Below are 11,593 nucleotides of genomic sequence, written 5' to 3' on the forward strand. Positions count from 1 at the left end.
GTGACTTTTTAAAAGTGATCACCAACTAGTTAACCAGTACTGTATATGCAAACACATTTAGCCGCCTGTTTCCAGGAGCCCTCTATAAAGGTTTTTGCTACGGGCAAAAAAAGTGATCATTGCTGCACCTTCCGCATGTCAGGAAGGGGGCGACACAAATGCCCTCCGTGGAACAAACACCTGGCGGTGGGCGCCTGTCCTGCAGCTGGGGGAGTTTTTGACAGACTTTGTGACGTCGCTAAGCACTGATTCCCTGAACAGCATCTCCACGATGTGCTCTCTGAGAAATGGTCCAAGCAGAAGAAGAAAAATGGACTTTCCAAACATACAACAAATAAAGCATTTGATTTTTTTCATCTTCAGCGCTGCAGTTTTACAGCTCCTGCACAGCTCCAGTTAGAAAAAAGGGACAGAAAGAGTGAACAGGGTGAACACCGGCGATGTGCGAACGCTAATGCTTGTTTCCAGGTGGGTTCAGCTTTTAAACTTGAAATGAAAATCCTATGTAAATACAAAAATACTCTCTATTAGAAAAACAGTCAGATGTCTGCCCCACTATGTTAAATAGTTCTGCATCTCTCTGTTGTCGCAGTGGCCATTTCTTCCCACACACACACACACACACACACACACACACACACACACACACTGTCCAGCGCAAATGAAACATTCACACGGCAGCCACGGAGTTAGCACTGCGAGTGTTGTTTTTAAAGTCATATTTCCCATATTGACATTTTCCCTGAAAGGCGCCCGGCTCTGCTGCGGTTTCCCTTCCCTGTGAGGGCCAGTCAGGGAGCCCCTGCATCTATTTTCCACAAAGAGCTTTTTTGTTCGACCATCAAAAGAATGTCAAACACAGGTTGGACACAGCGCGTAGTGGTTATAAAAGCAATTACACGCATGGCGCGGAATGGCCACTTTTTTTGTTGCATAAACATATGCATACGCATGCCTCCGTAAGAAAAAAAAAAAAAAAAAAGTGTCAGGGCGCAAGCGATGCAAGCACGGACACGCAGGGCAGCCGAGGAGTGAACGCACACAGATGTTCTGTGACTTTAATCATGTCCGTGGCCGAGTAATCAGCGGAAAACGCAGTGCGTTCACACATGCTGAAGCACCATTGAAAGCTGCAATTGACCTTGAAGAATGAAGGAGTTGAAAAAAAAGGAAGAAAGAAGAAAGAAAATGGAGAATCCTTCCACAAACAGCCCTCAGAGTCCTTTGGTTTGCCCCCCCTTTGACCAATCAAATTCAAAAGGCAGAAATAGCTTGCATGAAAGCCAGATGTATGAGAAAGATGGAGATGGAGGAAGGCAGAGAGGGGGGGGGGGGCAGGGGGAGGGCACAGAGTTTAAAGCAGGAAAAAAATATGGAAAAAGATGAGGAAATGAGAGGAAAAGAAAGTAAGGATGTCGAAAAGCAAGAGGGAAAGAGAGTGAGTAAGGAAGAAAGAATGAAGTAAGGAACGAAAGAAAGAAAGAAGGAAGGAAGGAGGGAGAGCGAAGGCAAGTTTATTGGAGGGCGAGTCGAGCATCTGGCAGAGCGCGTTGAGGACGCGAACAGAGTCCCATTAATTAGAGCCATACCAGAATGAGGATTAATGAGCGGCGGAATGGAAACAGCATGGCCTCCAGAAAACATACATAAAAATAAACTGTTTTATTTCCACCAATAAACTATGAAATAATGTGCGCCCCAGCCAAGGAATGCTTTCTTTCGCCCTAATGAGCAACACCTCCCCAACCTGCTCCCCCCCTGCTCCCCCCACCCCCCAGGGGGGGAATACACCTTGGCCGTGAGGGGCGACAAAAGCAGTGCTGTGTCTGCAGGCCTCTGGGCCTCAATGCTGCTTTTATGAGACCTGGCTGGCACGGGTCAGACTGGGTCGGCTGGTGAGGGCCCAGCTTTGAAAAAAAGCACAACTGATGCCTCCCCCCCCCCCCCCACCCAGACTATGAACACGTACAAAAGCGGCTGTGGTGTTCAATAAAAGTGAAAAACGAAATTAAATAAACAAACGCCGTCCTTTATTTTCCCAGCAAACTGCAACCGAACATTCAACACAAACTGTTTGCTCTTCTCCAGAATTCCCATCAAACTTGACGCCTGGGGGCCACGTCAACGCACCCAGCATGTTGTTGATCCAGTCGTGATGCTTTGTGTGCTATTTTTTTTTTTTTTTTTTTAGGAGTCGTTTGTGGAACTTGCAGCAACGCAATTAAAGGTTACGTCCGATGGAGTCCGTTGCACCGCAGGTGCACTTTTGGCATCTTAAACAGCCGCGTTGGAGAAAACAAACACCTTCATATTTACTGCGAAGTCGAACCGCTGCGTGACTCGTGACTGTAATATGAGGAACACGATGCTGCCGCCGCCGTTTCGTTTCCAGCGTGCCGAATGCGAAACCTCTTCCAACTGGCAAAAGTCATTTTAGCTTTTTTTCCCTCCTGCCCTCTGACAAACAGGAACATTTCGGTCGTACCTTCGAAAACCACACTCTTTGCTGAGGCATTTTTTGTTTTTGTTTTTTTTTATTATTTCTGGAGCTTTATGAGCAGAAAAAGTCATGTCTCACAGTCCACGGAGGGGAACGACAGGAGGATTTACGCGACTGGACGTGTTGCAGACAGAGTAAAATGCTGCGTAAAAAACACTCTTCAGCCACTCTGCCATTTGAAAAAAAAAAAAAAAAATCAAGACATAAAGTACATTGTGGAAAAACAATTGATTTAAAAACACTCTTTTGTGAAATGTAGACGACTTTATCTAAATCAACTTAAACCCTTAAGTTTAGTGTTTTCTCAATGTTTATGAAATTGGCCTTCAGCCATTTTTCTAAACAAACTTCCCAGCTGAAATCTGCATGTTTGTTTTGTTTTGTCTTTCTTTGTCTGACGAAAAATGTCTCGAGTGAGGAGGAAAGACTTTGTGAGGGAATATGGCAACTTTGGCCAGTGTGGGACTTAAAGAGGGCAAAATAGAGGAAACCATCCGCTGGACTGCTGAGGTGTCTGGGATCAGTGTCCCAGCTGGCCAACAACTGCTAATGTGTCATGTGATGCTAAGAAAGATTATTTCTGCAGTTTTGCTGGAACCGACACGATGGCGATTAGTCCAGCCTGACTGTGAACGGTGCCAGGGTCACGTCGTGTCACCGTCTTTTCAGCCCTCATGCCACCCTCCAGTTAAAGGCCTAAAAATACACGGGAAATCACTCCTACACACTCTGGAATGTACACACGCCACTGGTGTTTGTTGCAGAGGCTTGTCAGAGCCACAATGAGAGGGGAGCGCACAACAGGGTGGTAAACAAACTGCCCCTCATCACATGACGGCGCCTTTGTGTTGTGTTCAATTGTGGGACTGATTAGTGCTGGCAGCGAAAATTGGTCACAAGATCATATCTTCATTCAATAATAATCTTTAATTTACTCATTTGTTTATTTTCCAGCCGACAGTCGCTGCTACTTATGCCCCATTAACGACCGTAAGCAGTTCTAAATTAACATAAACTTTTCTTTAAGTATTGTTTTTGGTTTTTGATTTTCCCCTTAGAGCTCTTGCCACAAGTTCTTCCACTGACTAGCCCGTCTGATAACTCACATTTGTCTCAGCGGCTCTGTCGGGCTCTCAGACGCATCCGTGCAGACACGGGTGTACGATGAACTTGAATACAAACTCTATGTCTGAAACCGCAGCGCAAGCTGAAAGAGCAAGAGTCTCAGGGAGCGCGCAACTCCAGAAACTCCCCCCAAACGCAGCCAAATGTAAGTAAAACCATGACTTCGGATGAGACAATTAGCAGCAAACCATGAAACCACAATCAAATCTGCCTCATTCTGTGCAAATGCAGCCAGAGATGAGCTGTTTTTCGAACACTCCGGGGGGAGAAAATATCTGCGCCGTCGCACAGAAACCATTACCAGGAGAAAAACACACAAGAACCATCAGTCACAAACAACATAATTAGATTTTACAAGAAATGCCCATACTATATTTTATGTCAAACCACCACATAAAAAAAATGTCCTTTGAGTTACACAAGTGAATCATCCGCTAGCCAGAAAATGTTTCCGGCTGCAGTGGAACTCACATTTTTCTCATCTGACCGAGACGATTTGTCAGTAATGAACGTGCTCGACCCCGAGAAACGACATCTGATTTCCATTGTTTGCCTTTTAGCCTGCAGTTGGCAGCCTCGTGTCAAATTGATTGCCATCGCGATGCCTGTTGAAATAAAAATAAACACAGTTCAAACTGTCCAGCTGCATTTAAGTATTATTAGACGTGTTACGTCTCCCAAAGCTAAAAGTACCCCGGGTTAACACTGCGCTGGTAATATTCCACTCCGTCCGATGGCTGAAATGACCCTGATCAAATAACTAGGCTTAAACATCGCTGTACATTTAGTGGAAAAAAACGAATGTGCAGAATGTGCACGCGCACACACACACTCTCTCTCACACACACACACAGATTTGTGCTGACAGCAGCTTAGTGACTTAGTGTGATGATGCTCACAGTTAAATTTTCTCCCGCTGACTTTCCTGTAACTCACGCAATTTTTTTAAAAAAGAAATGAAGAGTAAACGTGAATCAGAAAGTCTCAGATGAGCTTGTTACCTTTGAACAGAGTCAGGTTTAGCATCAAGGTCTCTCTTTTTTTTTAAGCTTGGCCATTAGCTTTGGGAAGCTGAAGTGATTCCTATTTTGTGTTTTGGTAAAACGTTAAATGGATTGGAATGGATGAGGGACTGTTGCTTGCCTGTTGTTCTTGTGTCGTGTGCATGTGTGTACTTTGTGTGGATTTTGGATTTTATATAATAAAAGTAGATAATGAGCATTATCATCAACAATATTTCATCGGAACGTGCAAATAGCCACTACAATCTCTTGTTGCTCTCTCTCGGTTTCCATGCTTTTATTAAGTTGTATCATTTTACAGGTTCAGTGAGATGCAAGTCAGCCTGTTATTCAATCATCCGGCGGACAAAGACGCTCTTATCGATAAAGAATGGCTGTGTCCAGTGTCTTTTCAGTGTGACACAAACCATCACCAGTATCGTTTGGATCTTCCACGAGCTGGACTCACTGTGTAAAGGAAATTTCCCTGGGGTGTTTGGTTTTTTTCTTTCTTCAATTTTCTCCGCCTGTCATCCAGCTTCCAGGTGCAATTTATTCCACTTACATAAAGACACTTATCTTTACTTGCTAAAAATCACTTTTGTAGTCAAATCCCACCCCTCCAAAGAACCCCCACCAAACACCCCGTACCCGCCCCCCCACCCCCGACCACCACCACCCTCATACATTTGCACTATTAATTATCACTGCATTGGCGCATCCATCAAAACTCCTGTGCATAAATCCAAGCCTGGCTTCAGAGCTGCGCTAACACAGTGTGGATTCTCCGTTTGCTGCGCTAGAGGAGCCAGACGAGACTGGCGAGAGTCAATGTTTCATAAGGACACATAATGTTGTCATTATGTCAAGTCAACCCTGTAGGTTCCTGAGGGGCTCCGGGTCAGGGCGGGGGGGTCGATCCCTTGTCGCTCCAGGCTGGGCGGCCCCCGACCACGGGTCAGACCTAATTGAGCTACTTGGTGGCCAGCTTTTCATATTGTATTAAAGTGAAAAGTGGAGCCCTCGGCTTGACGACACCCCCCGCGAATCAAACACAGACAGCTCAAAGTCTGCGGCCGTCCCGCTGGTCGGCCGGGTGAGATTAGAGTGTGTGTTGGAGGGACTGTGCTTGGAAGGACTTTTTGCCGGTGGCAGAGAACAGCCTGGGGTGGTGGGGGCACTCTGGCGAAACACAGAGAGGTTGGATTTACAGCTTTCTTTCATTCAGACATAGGTTTTTCCTCTTAACGTGGACAAGTGCAGAAGACACGGGAGAAACCTGAATAAAGGAAATCCATTTAAAATCGAAGGCACGTGCTGTCTCAGTAGAACTGTCCAAGCGTGTTTGTGATTTGTGTAGAGGAATGTCAGAAGCGATCCAACCTGCTTGCCAAATTGCGATTTTTTTAACCATGGTAATAACTTTGAATCATTTGGTGAAGAAACCTTTGATGTAAATCAAAAAATGACGTGTAAACACATATGAATGCCAATAAATACAAATATAATAAAAAAGCCTCTGAGTTGAGCTACACTGAGAGGCTCTTTTTTGCTTATTAGGACACATTTGACTTCTTCAACGTCTGAAAAGGTGCAACGCAAGCAAGGAAAAAAAAAAAGAAAGAAAGAAAGTTGCGAGCGAACTTCCAAAAATCGGTGACAGCCAAAATGGCACATTGAGTGCAACCACACAGGCGCTCCGAGTCTCTGTGCTTCAGAGAGAGATCCTAAAATAACCCAGCCGGACAAGTTTTTAACTCTGTGGAACAAGAAAACGTTTGTATCCCCCCCGCCCCGCCAACTCCCCCACCTCCTGAATACAATGATGAAACGCTCGCTTCTTTGTTTCCCCCCGCAAAGTCCCTGACTTTCCACTTATGTGTAGCGACCATGAGAACGACTGTACAAAATCAAACTCAGCTGACACGGACCGGCGAAGAAGATGACGTTTTTTTTTCTTCTTCTTCTCCTTCCCTTCCTTTCCCCTCTCCCTACGCTCCCTCTTCTTTTTTTTTTTTTTTTTCCATATTGAGGAAATAAAGAAGAAGAAGAAAGGAAAAAAAGTCAGCGGGGATGAAGGGAAAAGAGGCAGAGGAGAGCCAGACGGCCTCCTCAGCCCGAGGGGCCGCCATTCCTGGAGCGTGTGGAGAACAAAGATTAGATCGAGGCGCAGTTTGAAGGAGGTGAATCCGACACACTCGGAGTCATTGTTCAAGAGGTGCCACGCCGCAAGACGACAGGAAAGTAGAGATGCCACCAAGTGACATGATAGAAAAATCAAACCCAGCTTCAAGAAAAAAAAAAACAGCTAACCGATCCTAGCATCTCCATCGCCAGCTGTTCACGCCTCGCTCGCAGGCACGAAGGTCTATTTCCGATGACGCGGGACATTCCTCCAGACATGAAGGAAAATTAATTTGCAATTGATTTCTCATGAGCTCGCTAACGCGACTTCCTCCGCTGAATGCGGTGCGGCACTGTCGCCGGCGAATAAACAGCGTCTTAATCACCGTCATCAATCAGGACGTCCGTCTGTTTATGGGACACACGAAAAAAAAAAAAAAAGAAGAGAAAAAAAAACGCACGCCATGCAGCGATGATTCACAGACACAGACTTAGCTTGTGTTTCCGTCCGGTGAGGGGTGAGGGGGGTCAGAAAGTTTGTTCGCCACACACACACACACACACACACACATAGCAGCAGCATTAGCGATCAGACACAGCAGACTGTCTTGTGATATCCGGAGCAGCCTATTTTAGTGCTTCCATCTCGCTTATTTAATTGTGTTGATGGAAACCTGTTTACATAACCTTCCGCATGGGCAGGCTGGAGGCTTGTGTGTGTGTGTGTGTGTGTGTGTGTGTGTGTGTGTGTGTGTGTGTGTGTGAGGACGGTGGTTAGCGACTGAGTGTGGACATACTCAGGTAGGCAGAGACCTATTGGGCCATTTGCGACCGGTGATGGAGCGATCCGTCAAAGCTGACAGCCAGTCTGTTGGCTCAGGGCCCTGCGAGCTAAAGAACGCCACTCTGTCTGCTGATTGGTAATAAATGGGCCGGCGAGCGAGCTCACCTGGAGCGGCCAGTCTGACCTTCACGCATACACACAGCGGCATAAAACAAAAACAAAAAAACATACACATACAGAACAAAAAAACAAACACCAGCATGAAGTATGAGTCCGTGTGTGTTTTGACCCAATTTTTGCACAAAACACTGCTTTCGCTAAACCAGGCTTAAGCCCTTTTTTCTTCTTTTTTTTTCTCAGGGACCGCGAAGAATCACACGTGACAAGGAGAGTTAGTAAACACAGAAACGTATGTTCATCGAACACACACACACGCACACACACACCCAGTCGTGAAGCACATGCGAGCTTTCTTTCTCCTCCTTCGCTGTTACTGTTGTTCTTTCTCCCTCTCTCTCTCTCCCTCTCTCTCTCTCCCTCTCTCTCTCTCTCTCTCTCTCTCCCTCTCTCTCTCTCTCTCTCTCTCTCTCTCGAAAATCTCTGTTCTCAATTAAAGCTGTCCTCAGGAAACTCAATCTCTCCTCTCATGCTGTCCCAGAGACGCACAGACACACACACACACAGACACACACACACACACACACACACACACACACACACATGCTTGCACGCACTCACAAACAGAGGGAAAGAAACAGCAAAGAGAGGCACGAGAGAAACACACACAAGCAAACACACACAAGCAAACACACACACACACACACACACACACATACACACACACGTCTCACTCATGCTCTGACATGTCCTCCCTCTCTATCTTCTCTTCTCACGCGCCGCCAACTGAGCCGAACCACTTTCGGAGGAAACAATCTTTTGAAGAAGGAGGATCCCGAAGACCAAAACTCACCAGAAGTGGAAACTTTCTGTCGGCAGCCCGCTGCTCACTGGGGGTAAATCATGGGAGGAATGAGGTGGGAAAGAGCGTTGGTAGTTGTGTTTGTCAGTCAGAAGTACCTCTGGCAGTGACGATAGAGCTCAGCCTGTTGCACTCTGCCTCCCTCTCCTTCCCCTCTCTCTCTCCCTCTCTCTTACACACACACACACACACACACACACCCTCTCTCCCCCCACCTCTCTCTCTCTCCTCCTGAAATCATTGTGTACTTTGATTCACAAACCCTGCCTTCATCACGTGACCCAACACTTCAAATATACAGCACATTTTTTACCAGCCACAGAATGCCCCGAGGAAGGGAAAATAGGGTCCAAAAAGCTTAGGTTTCAACTTGCTTGCTGCCCACCTCCCCCTCCACACCCCCTCCCTCTCTCTCTGCCTCTCCCTTCTTTGTCTCTCTCTCTCGTACACACACACACATACACACACTCTCTCTCTCTTTCCCTCTTTCTCCTCTCCTTCTTTGCCGCTGCCGTACACTCTAAAAATTGTATTGACACGGCGTGTTTTGCATTCTGGCAAACGGAGACCGACCATCCATGTGCACGCTGTAACGACAAGGTCATTGACGCTACGCAACGGACACACAAAAACATGCTGCGTGGTGTTGCGCACCTTTGGGGAGTATCAGTATCAGCCCTCGGCTTAAGCGTCATGTGTGTGGTGCCTTGACTCTGGGTGCCTGTGGTCAACCAGTAACCCCCCCACACCCCTATCCCAGCCTGGGGCCAATCAAGGGTAGCTTACTGTCACTACATATTTTCTCCCTGAAAAGAGAGAGTACCTTGAGTGTGACTGTTCTAATGACAGTGATAGTGGCAAAATTAACATTTGTGTTTATGCTCTTAATTAAAGCAGAATCATTTGTTTTCTCCCCAGAAAGTCCCGGACTTTTCTGAACGTGTGTACTGAAACACACGTTTCGGGACCTGACCCTTTGTGACGTCACAAAGGGAAATTATTGATAAGTTTCAATGCACCTAAGAAGGGGTTTCCCATTGAAGGTTCAACAAAACATGAGTTTAAATATAAAGATAAAACCCAGTTTTTTTGCTGAAGGATGTTTTTTTGGATAGCTGTGTGAGGCTGCTGAAATCAACAACCCATTTTTAAAATGTTGTGGTACATCATTTTCAATTACATAGTGAATTACACATAATTTAAGATGTATAAAGCACGTCTTCACAAGCAAGTGTCATAAAACAAAATGTATATTTAAGTGCAAATTCACCATGAAGTGGACATCACACACTGCCCAGATAATGAAGGAGATTTGGTTTGGCTCAGACTGCCAAAGGTCCATCCAAGTGGCTTTCCAGTCTAATCAAAGGATGTCTTACCATAGGCCACTAACCACCAGATCTCTGTGGCGTAGCCGGACTTAACATCCAGCACAGCATCCTGGGCACTCAATTTCTTTGGAGTCCTCACCACCATTCCAGCCTAGGCCACCTTAGAGTCTCGACAGAACCTCTCACATTCATGTGCCCTTGTCCTCTTCTTCTAGAGACTTCAGTGACAACCAGGGCTTTGTGCTGTTCCCACAGAGGGCAAAACCAACCATCTCCTGAGCCACCTGCTTACTTCCTCTCCAAGGTCTCTACGGAGGGCATTGGGACATTGGAACGTCATAACCTCAGACAACAATCTTTGGAAGAATACCATTCTGATATATCCATGCTTCAAACTTGCCTGGTAGGCCGAAGCACCAATCTTCTGCCAATCTTTGCCAGTTGTTCAGTTCCTGGTTGATGGACTGAACCGATGAAGTCCATTAGGCTACTGTTCAACATTTTTCTCAAGCTCTTCCTTGGGCTTCTCAGAGATGGTTGGTATGTATCCCATTGATGTTTAATTGGAACCTATCGGCCCACTTACTAAGCTTTCCCAACCCCTGGATTGGAAGGATCCATCTGCTTCCTGACACAGACTCTGTGAGGACCATGTGGTTATCCATGAAGGGCCTGATAGGTGGTTGGGGTTCCTGGAACTCTGGTCCAGCATACTTCATTGTCATATTAACTGCAAGCGCGAACAATTACAGAGACGATGCAGCCCGTGAGTATCCCACTCTGATGTTAGTCCACTGTCTGAGACTCTTCTACTGACCTGGTAGTAATAGGACCTTAAATAGGTCCTATTATGAAAATCTGACTTTCAAATCGGTCTTACATGTATTTTTGCGTTACTGGTATGCCAACTAACTCATGGAGTACGAAAAAAATGACAATTTACCATGTTACTGTTCTCCTTTGCTTCAGACCTAGCTCCTGTCGGATCTTGCAGATCGTGCTATCCTTTCGTTCATAGTCAGGAAGAGTCCAGGCGGGTCTGCTTTCCTCTCCACGAGACTTCTTCTGGGCAAGACTGATGACTATTGTCAGAATTGCTTGCAGCACATGCGCCTTCACAGGTTCTTCAAGCACCTTAGCAGCACCCTTGTCAAAGTGGTTTGGTTCGTACCTTCTCCAGGGAGAGACTTGGGAAAGTCGGTTGTGCCACGACCGGAAAAAGGTAGCTTGCCCTCTCCGAGTTGGTGGAGAGACCCTGCCTCAGGTAGAGGAGTTCAAGTATCTCGGGGTCTTGTTCACGAGAGGGGAAGATGGAGTGCGAGATCGACAGGCTAATTGGTGCGGCGTCTGCAGTGATGCGGTCGCTGTACTGATCTGTCATGGTGAAGAAAGAGTTAAACCGAAAGTAGATGTTCTCACCTTCACCGATGGTCATTAACTTTGGGTAATGACTGAAAGAACGAGATCACGGATACAAGCGCCGAAATGAGCTTCCTCTGTAAGGTGGCTGGGTGCACCCTTAGGGATAGGGTGAGGAGCTCGGTCACCCAGGAGGAACTTCGCATCGAGAGGGGCCAGCTTAGGTGAATCAGGCATCTGTTTCAGATGCCTCCTGGACGCCTCCCTGGGGAGGTGTTCCGGGCATGTCCCACCGGGAGGAGACCGCGAGGAAGACCCAGGACATGCTGGAGGGACTACGGCTCTCCGCTGGCCTGGGAACGCCTTGGAGTCCCGCCGGATGAGCTGGAG

General features: G+C 46.6%; 1 protein-coding gene across 1 annotated transcript in view; it reads right to left on the reverse strand.

Moving 5' to 3' along the window:
- The window catches only part of LOC142887157 (retinoic acid receptor gamma-like), a 32,065-nt gene extending 23,402 nt beyond the window's left edge, over positions 1-8,663 (reverse strand). Inside the window, exon 1 of the mRNA XM_076024572.1 lies at positions 8,505-8,663. The gene's annotated coding sequence lies outside the window, so the exon portion shown is untranslated. The remainder of the gene's footprint in view (positions 1-8,504) is intronic.
- Between the last annotated feature and the right edge of the window lie 2,930 nt (positions 8,664-11,593).

The sequence above is a fragment of the Nelusetta ayraudi genome, unplaced genomic scaffold, assembly GCF_046127955.1.
Source record: "Nelusetta ayraudi isolate G7.1 ecotype Tasmania unplaced genomic scaffold, CSIRO-AGI_Nayr_v1 ptg000017l, whole genome shotgun sequence".
Classification (NCBI taxonomy): domain Eukaryota; kingdom Metazoa; phylum Chordata; class Actinopteri; order Tetraodontiformes; family Monacanthidae; genus Nelusetta; species Nelusetta ayraudi.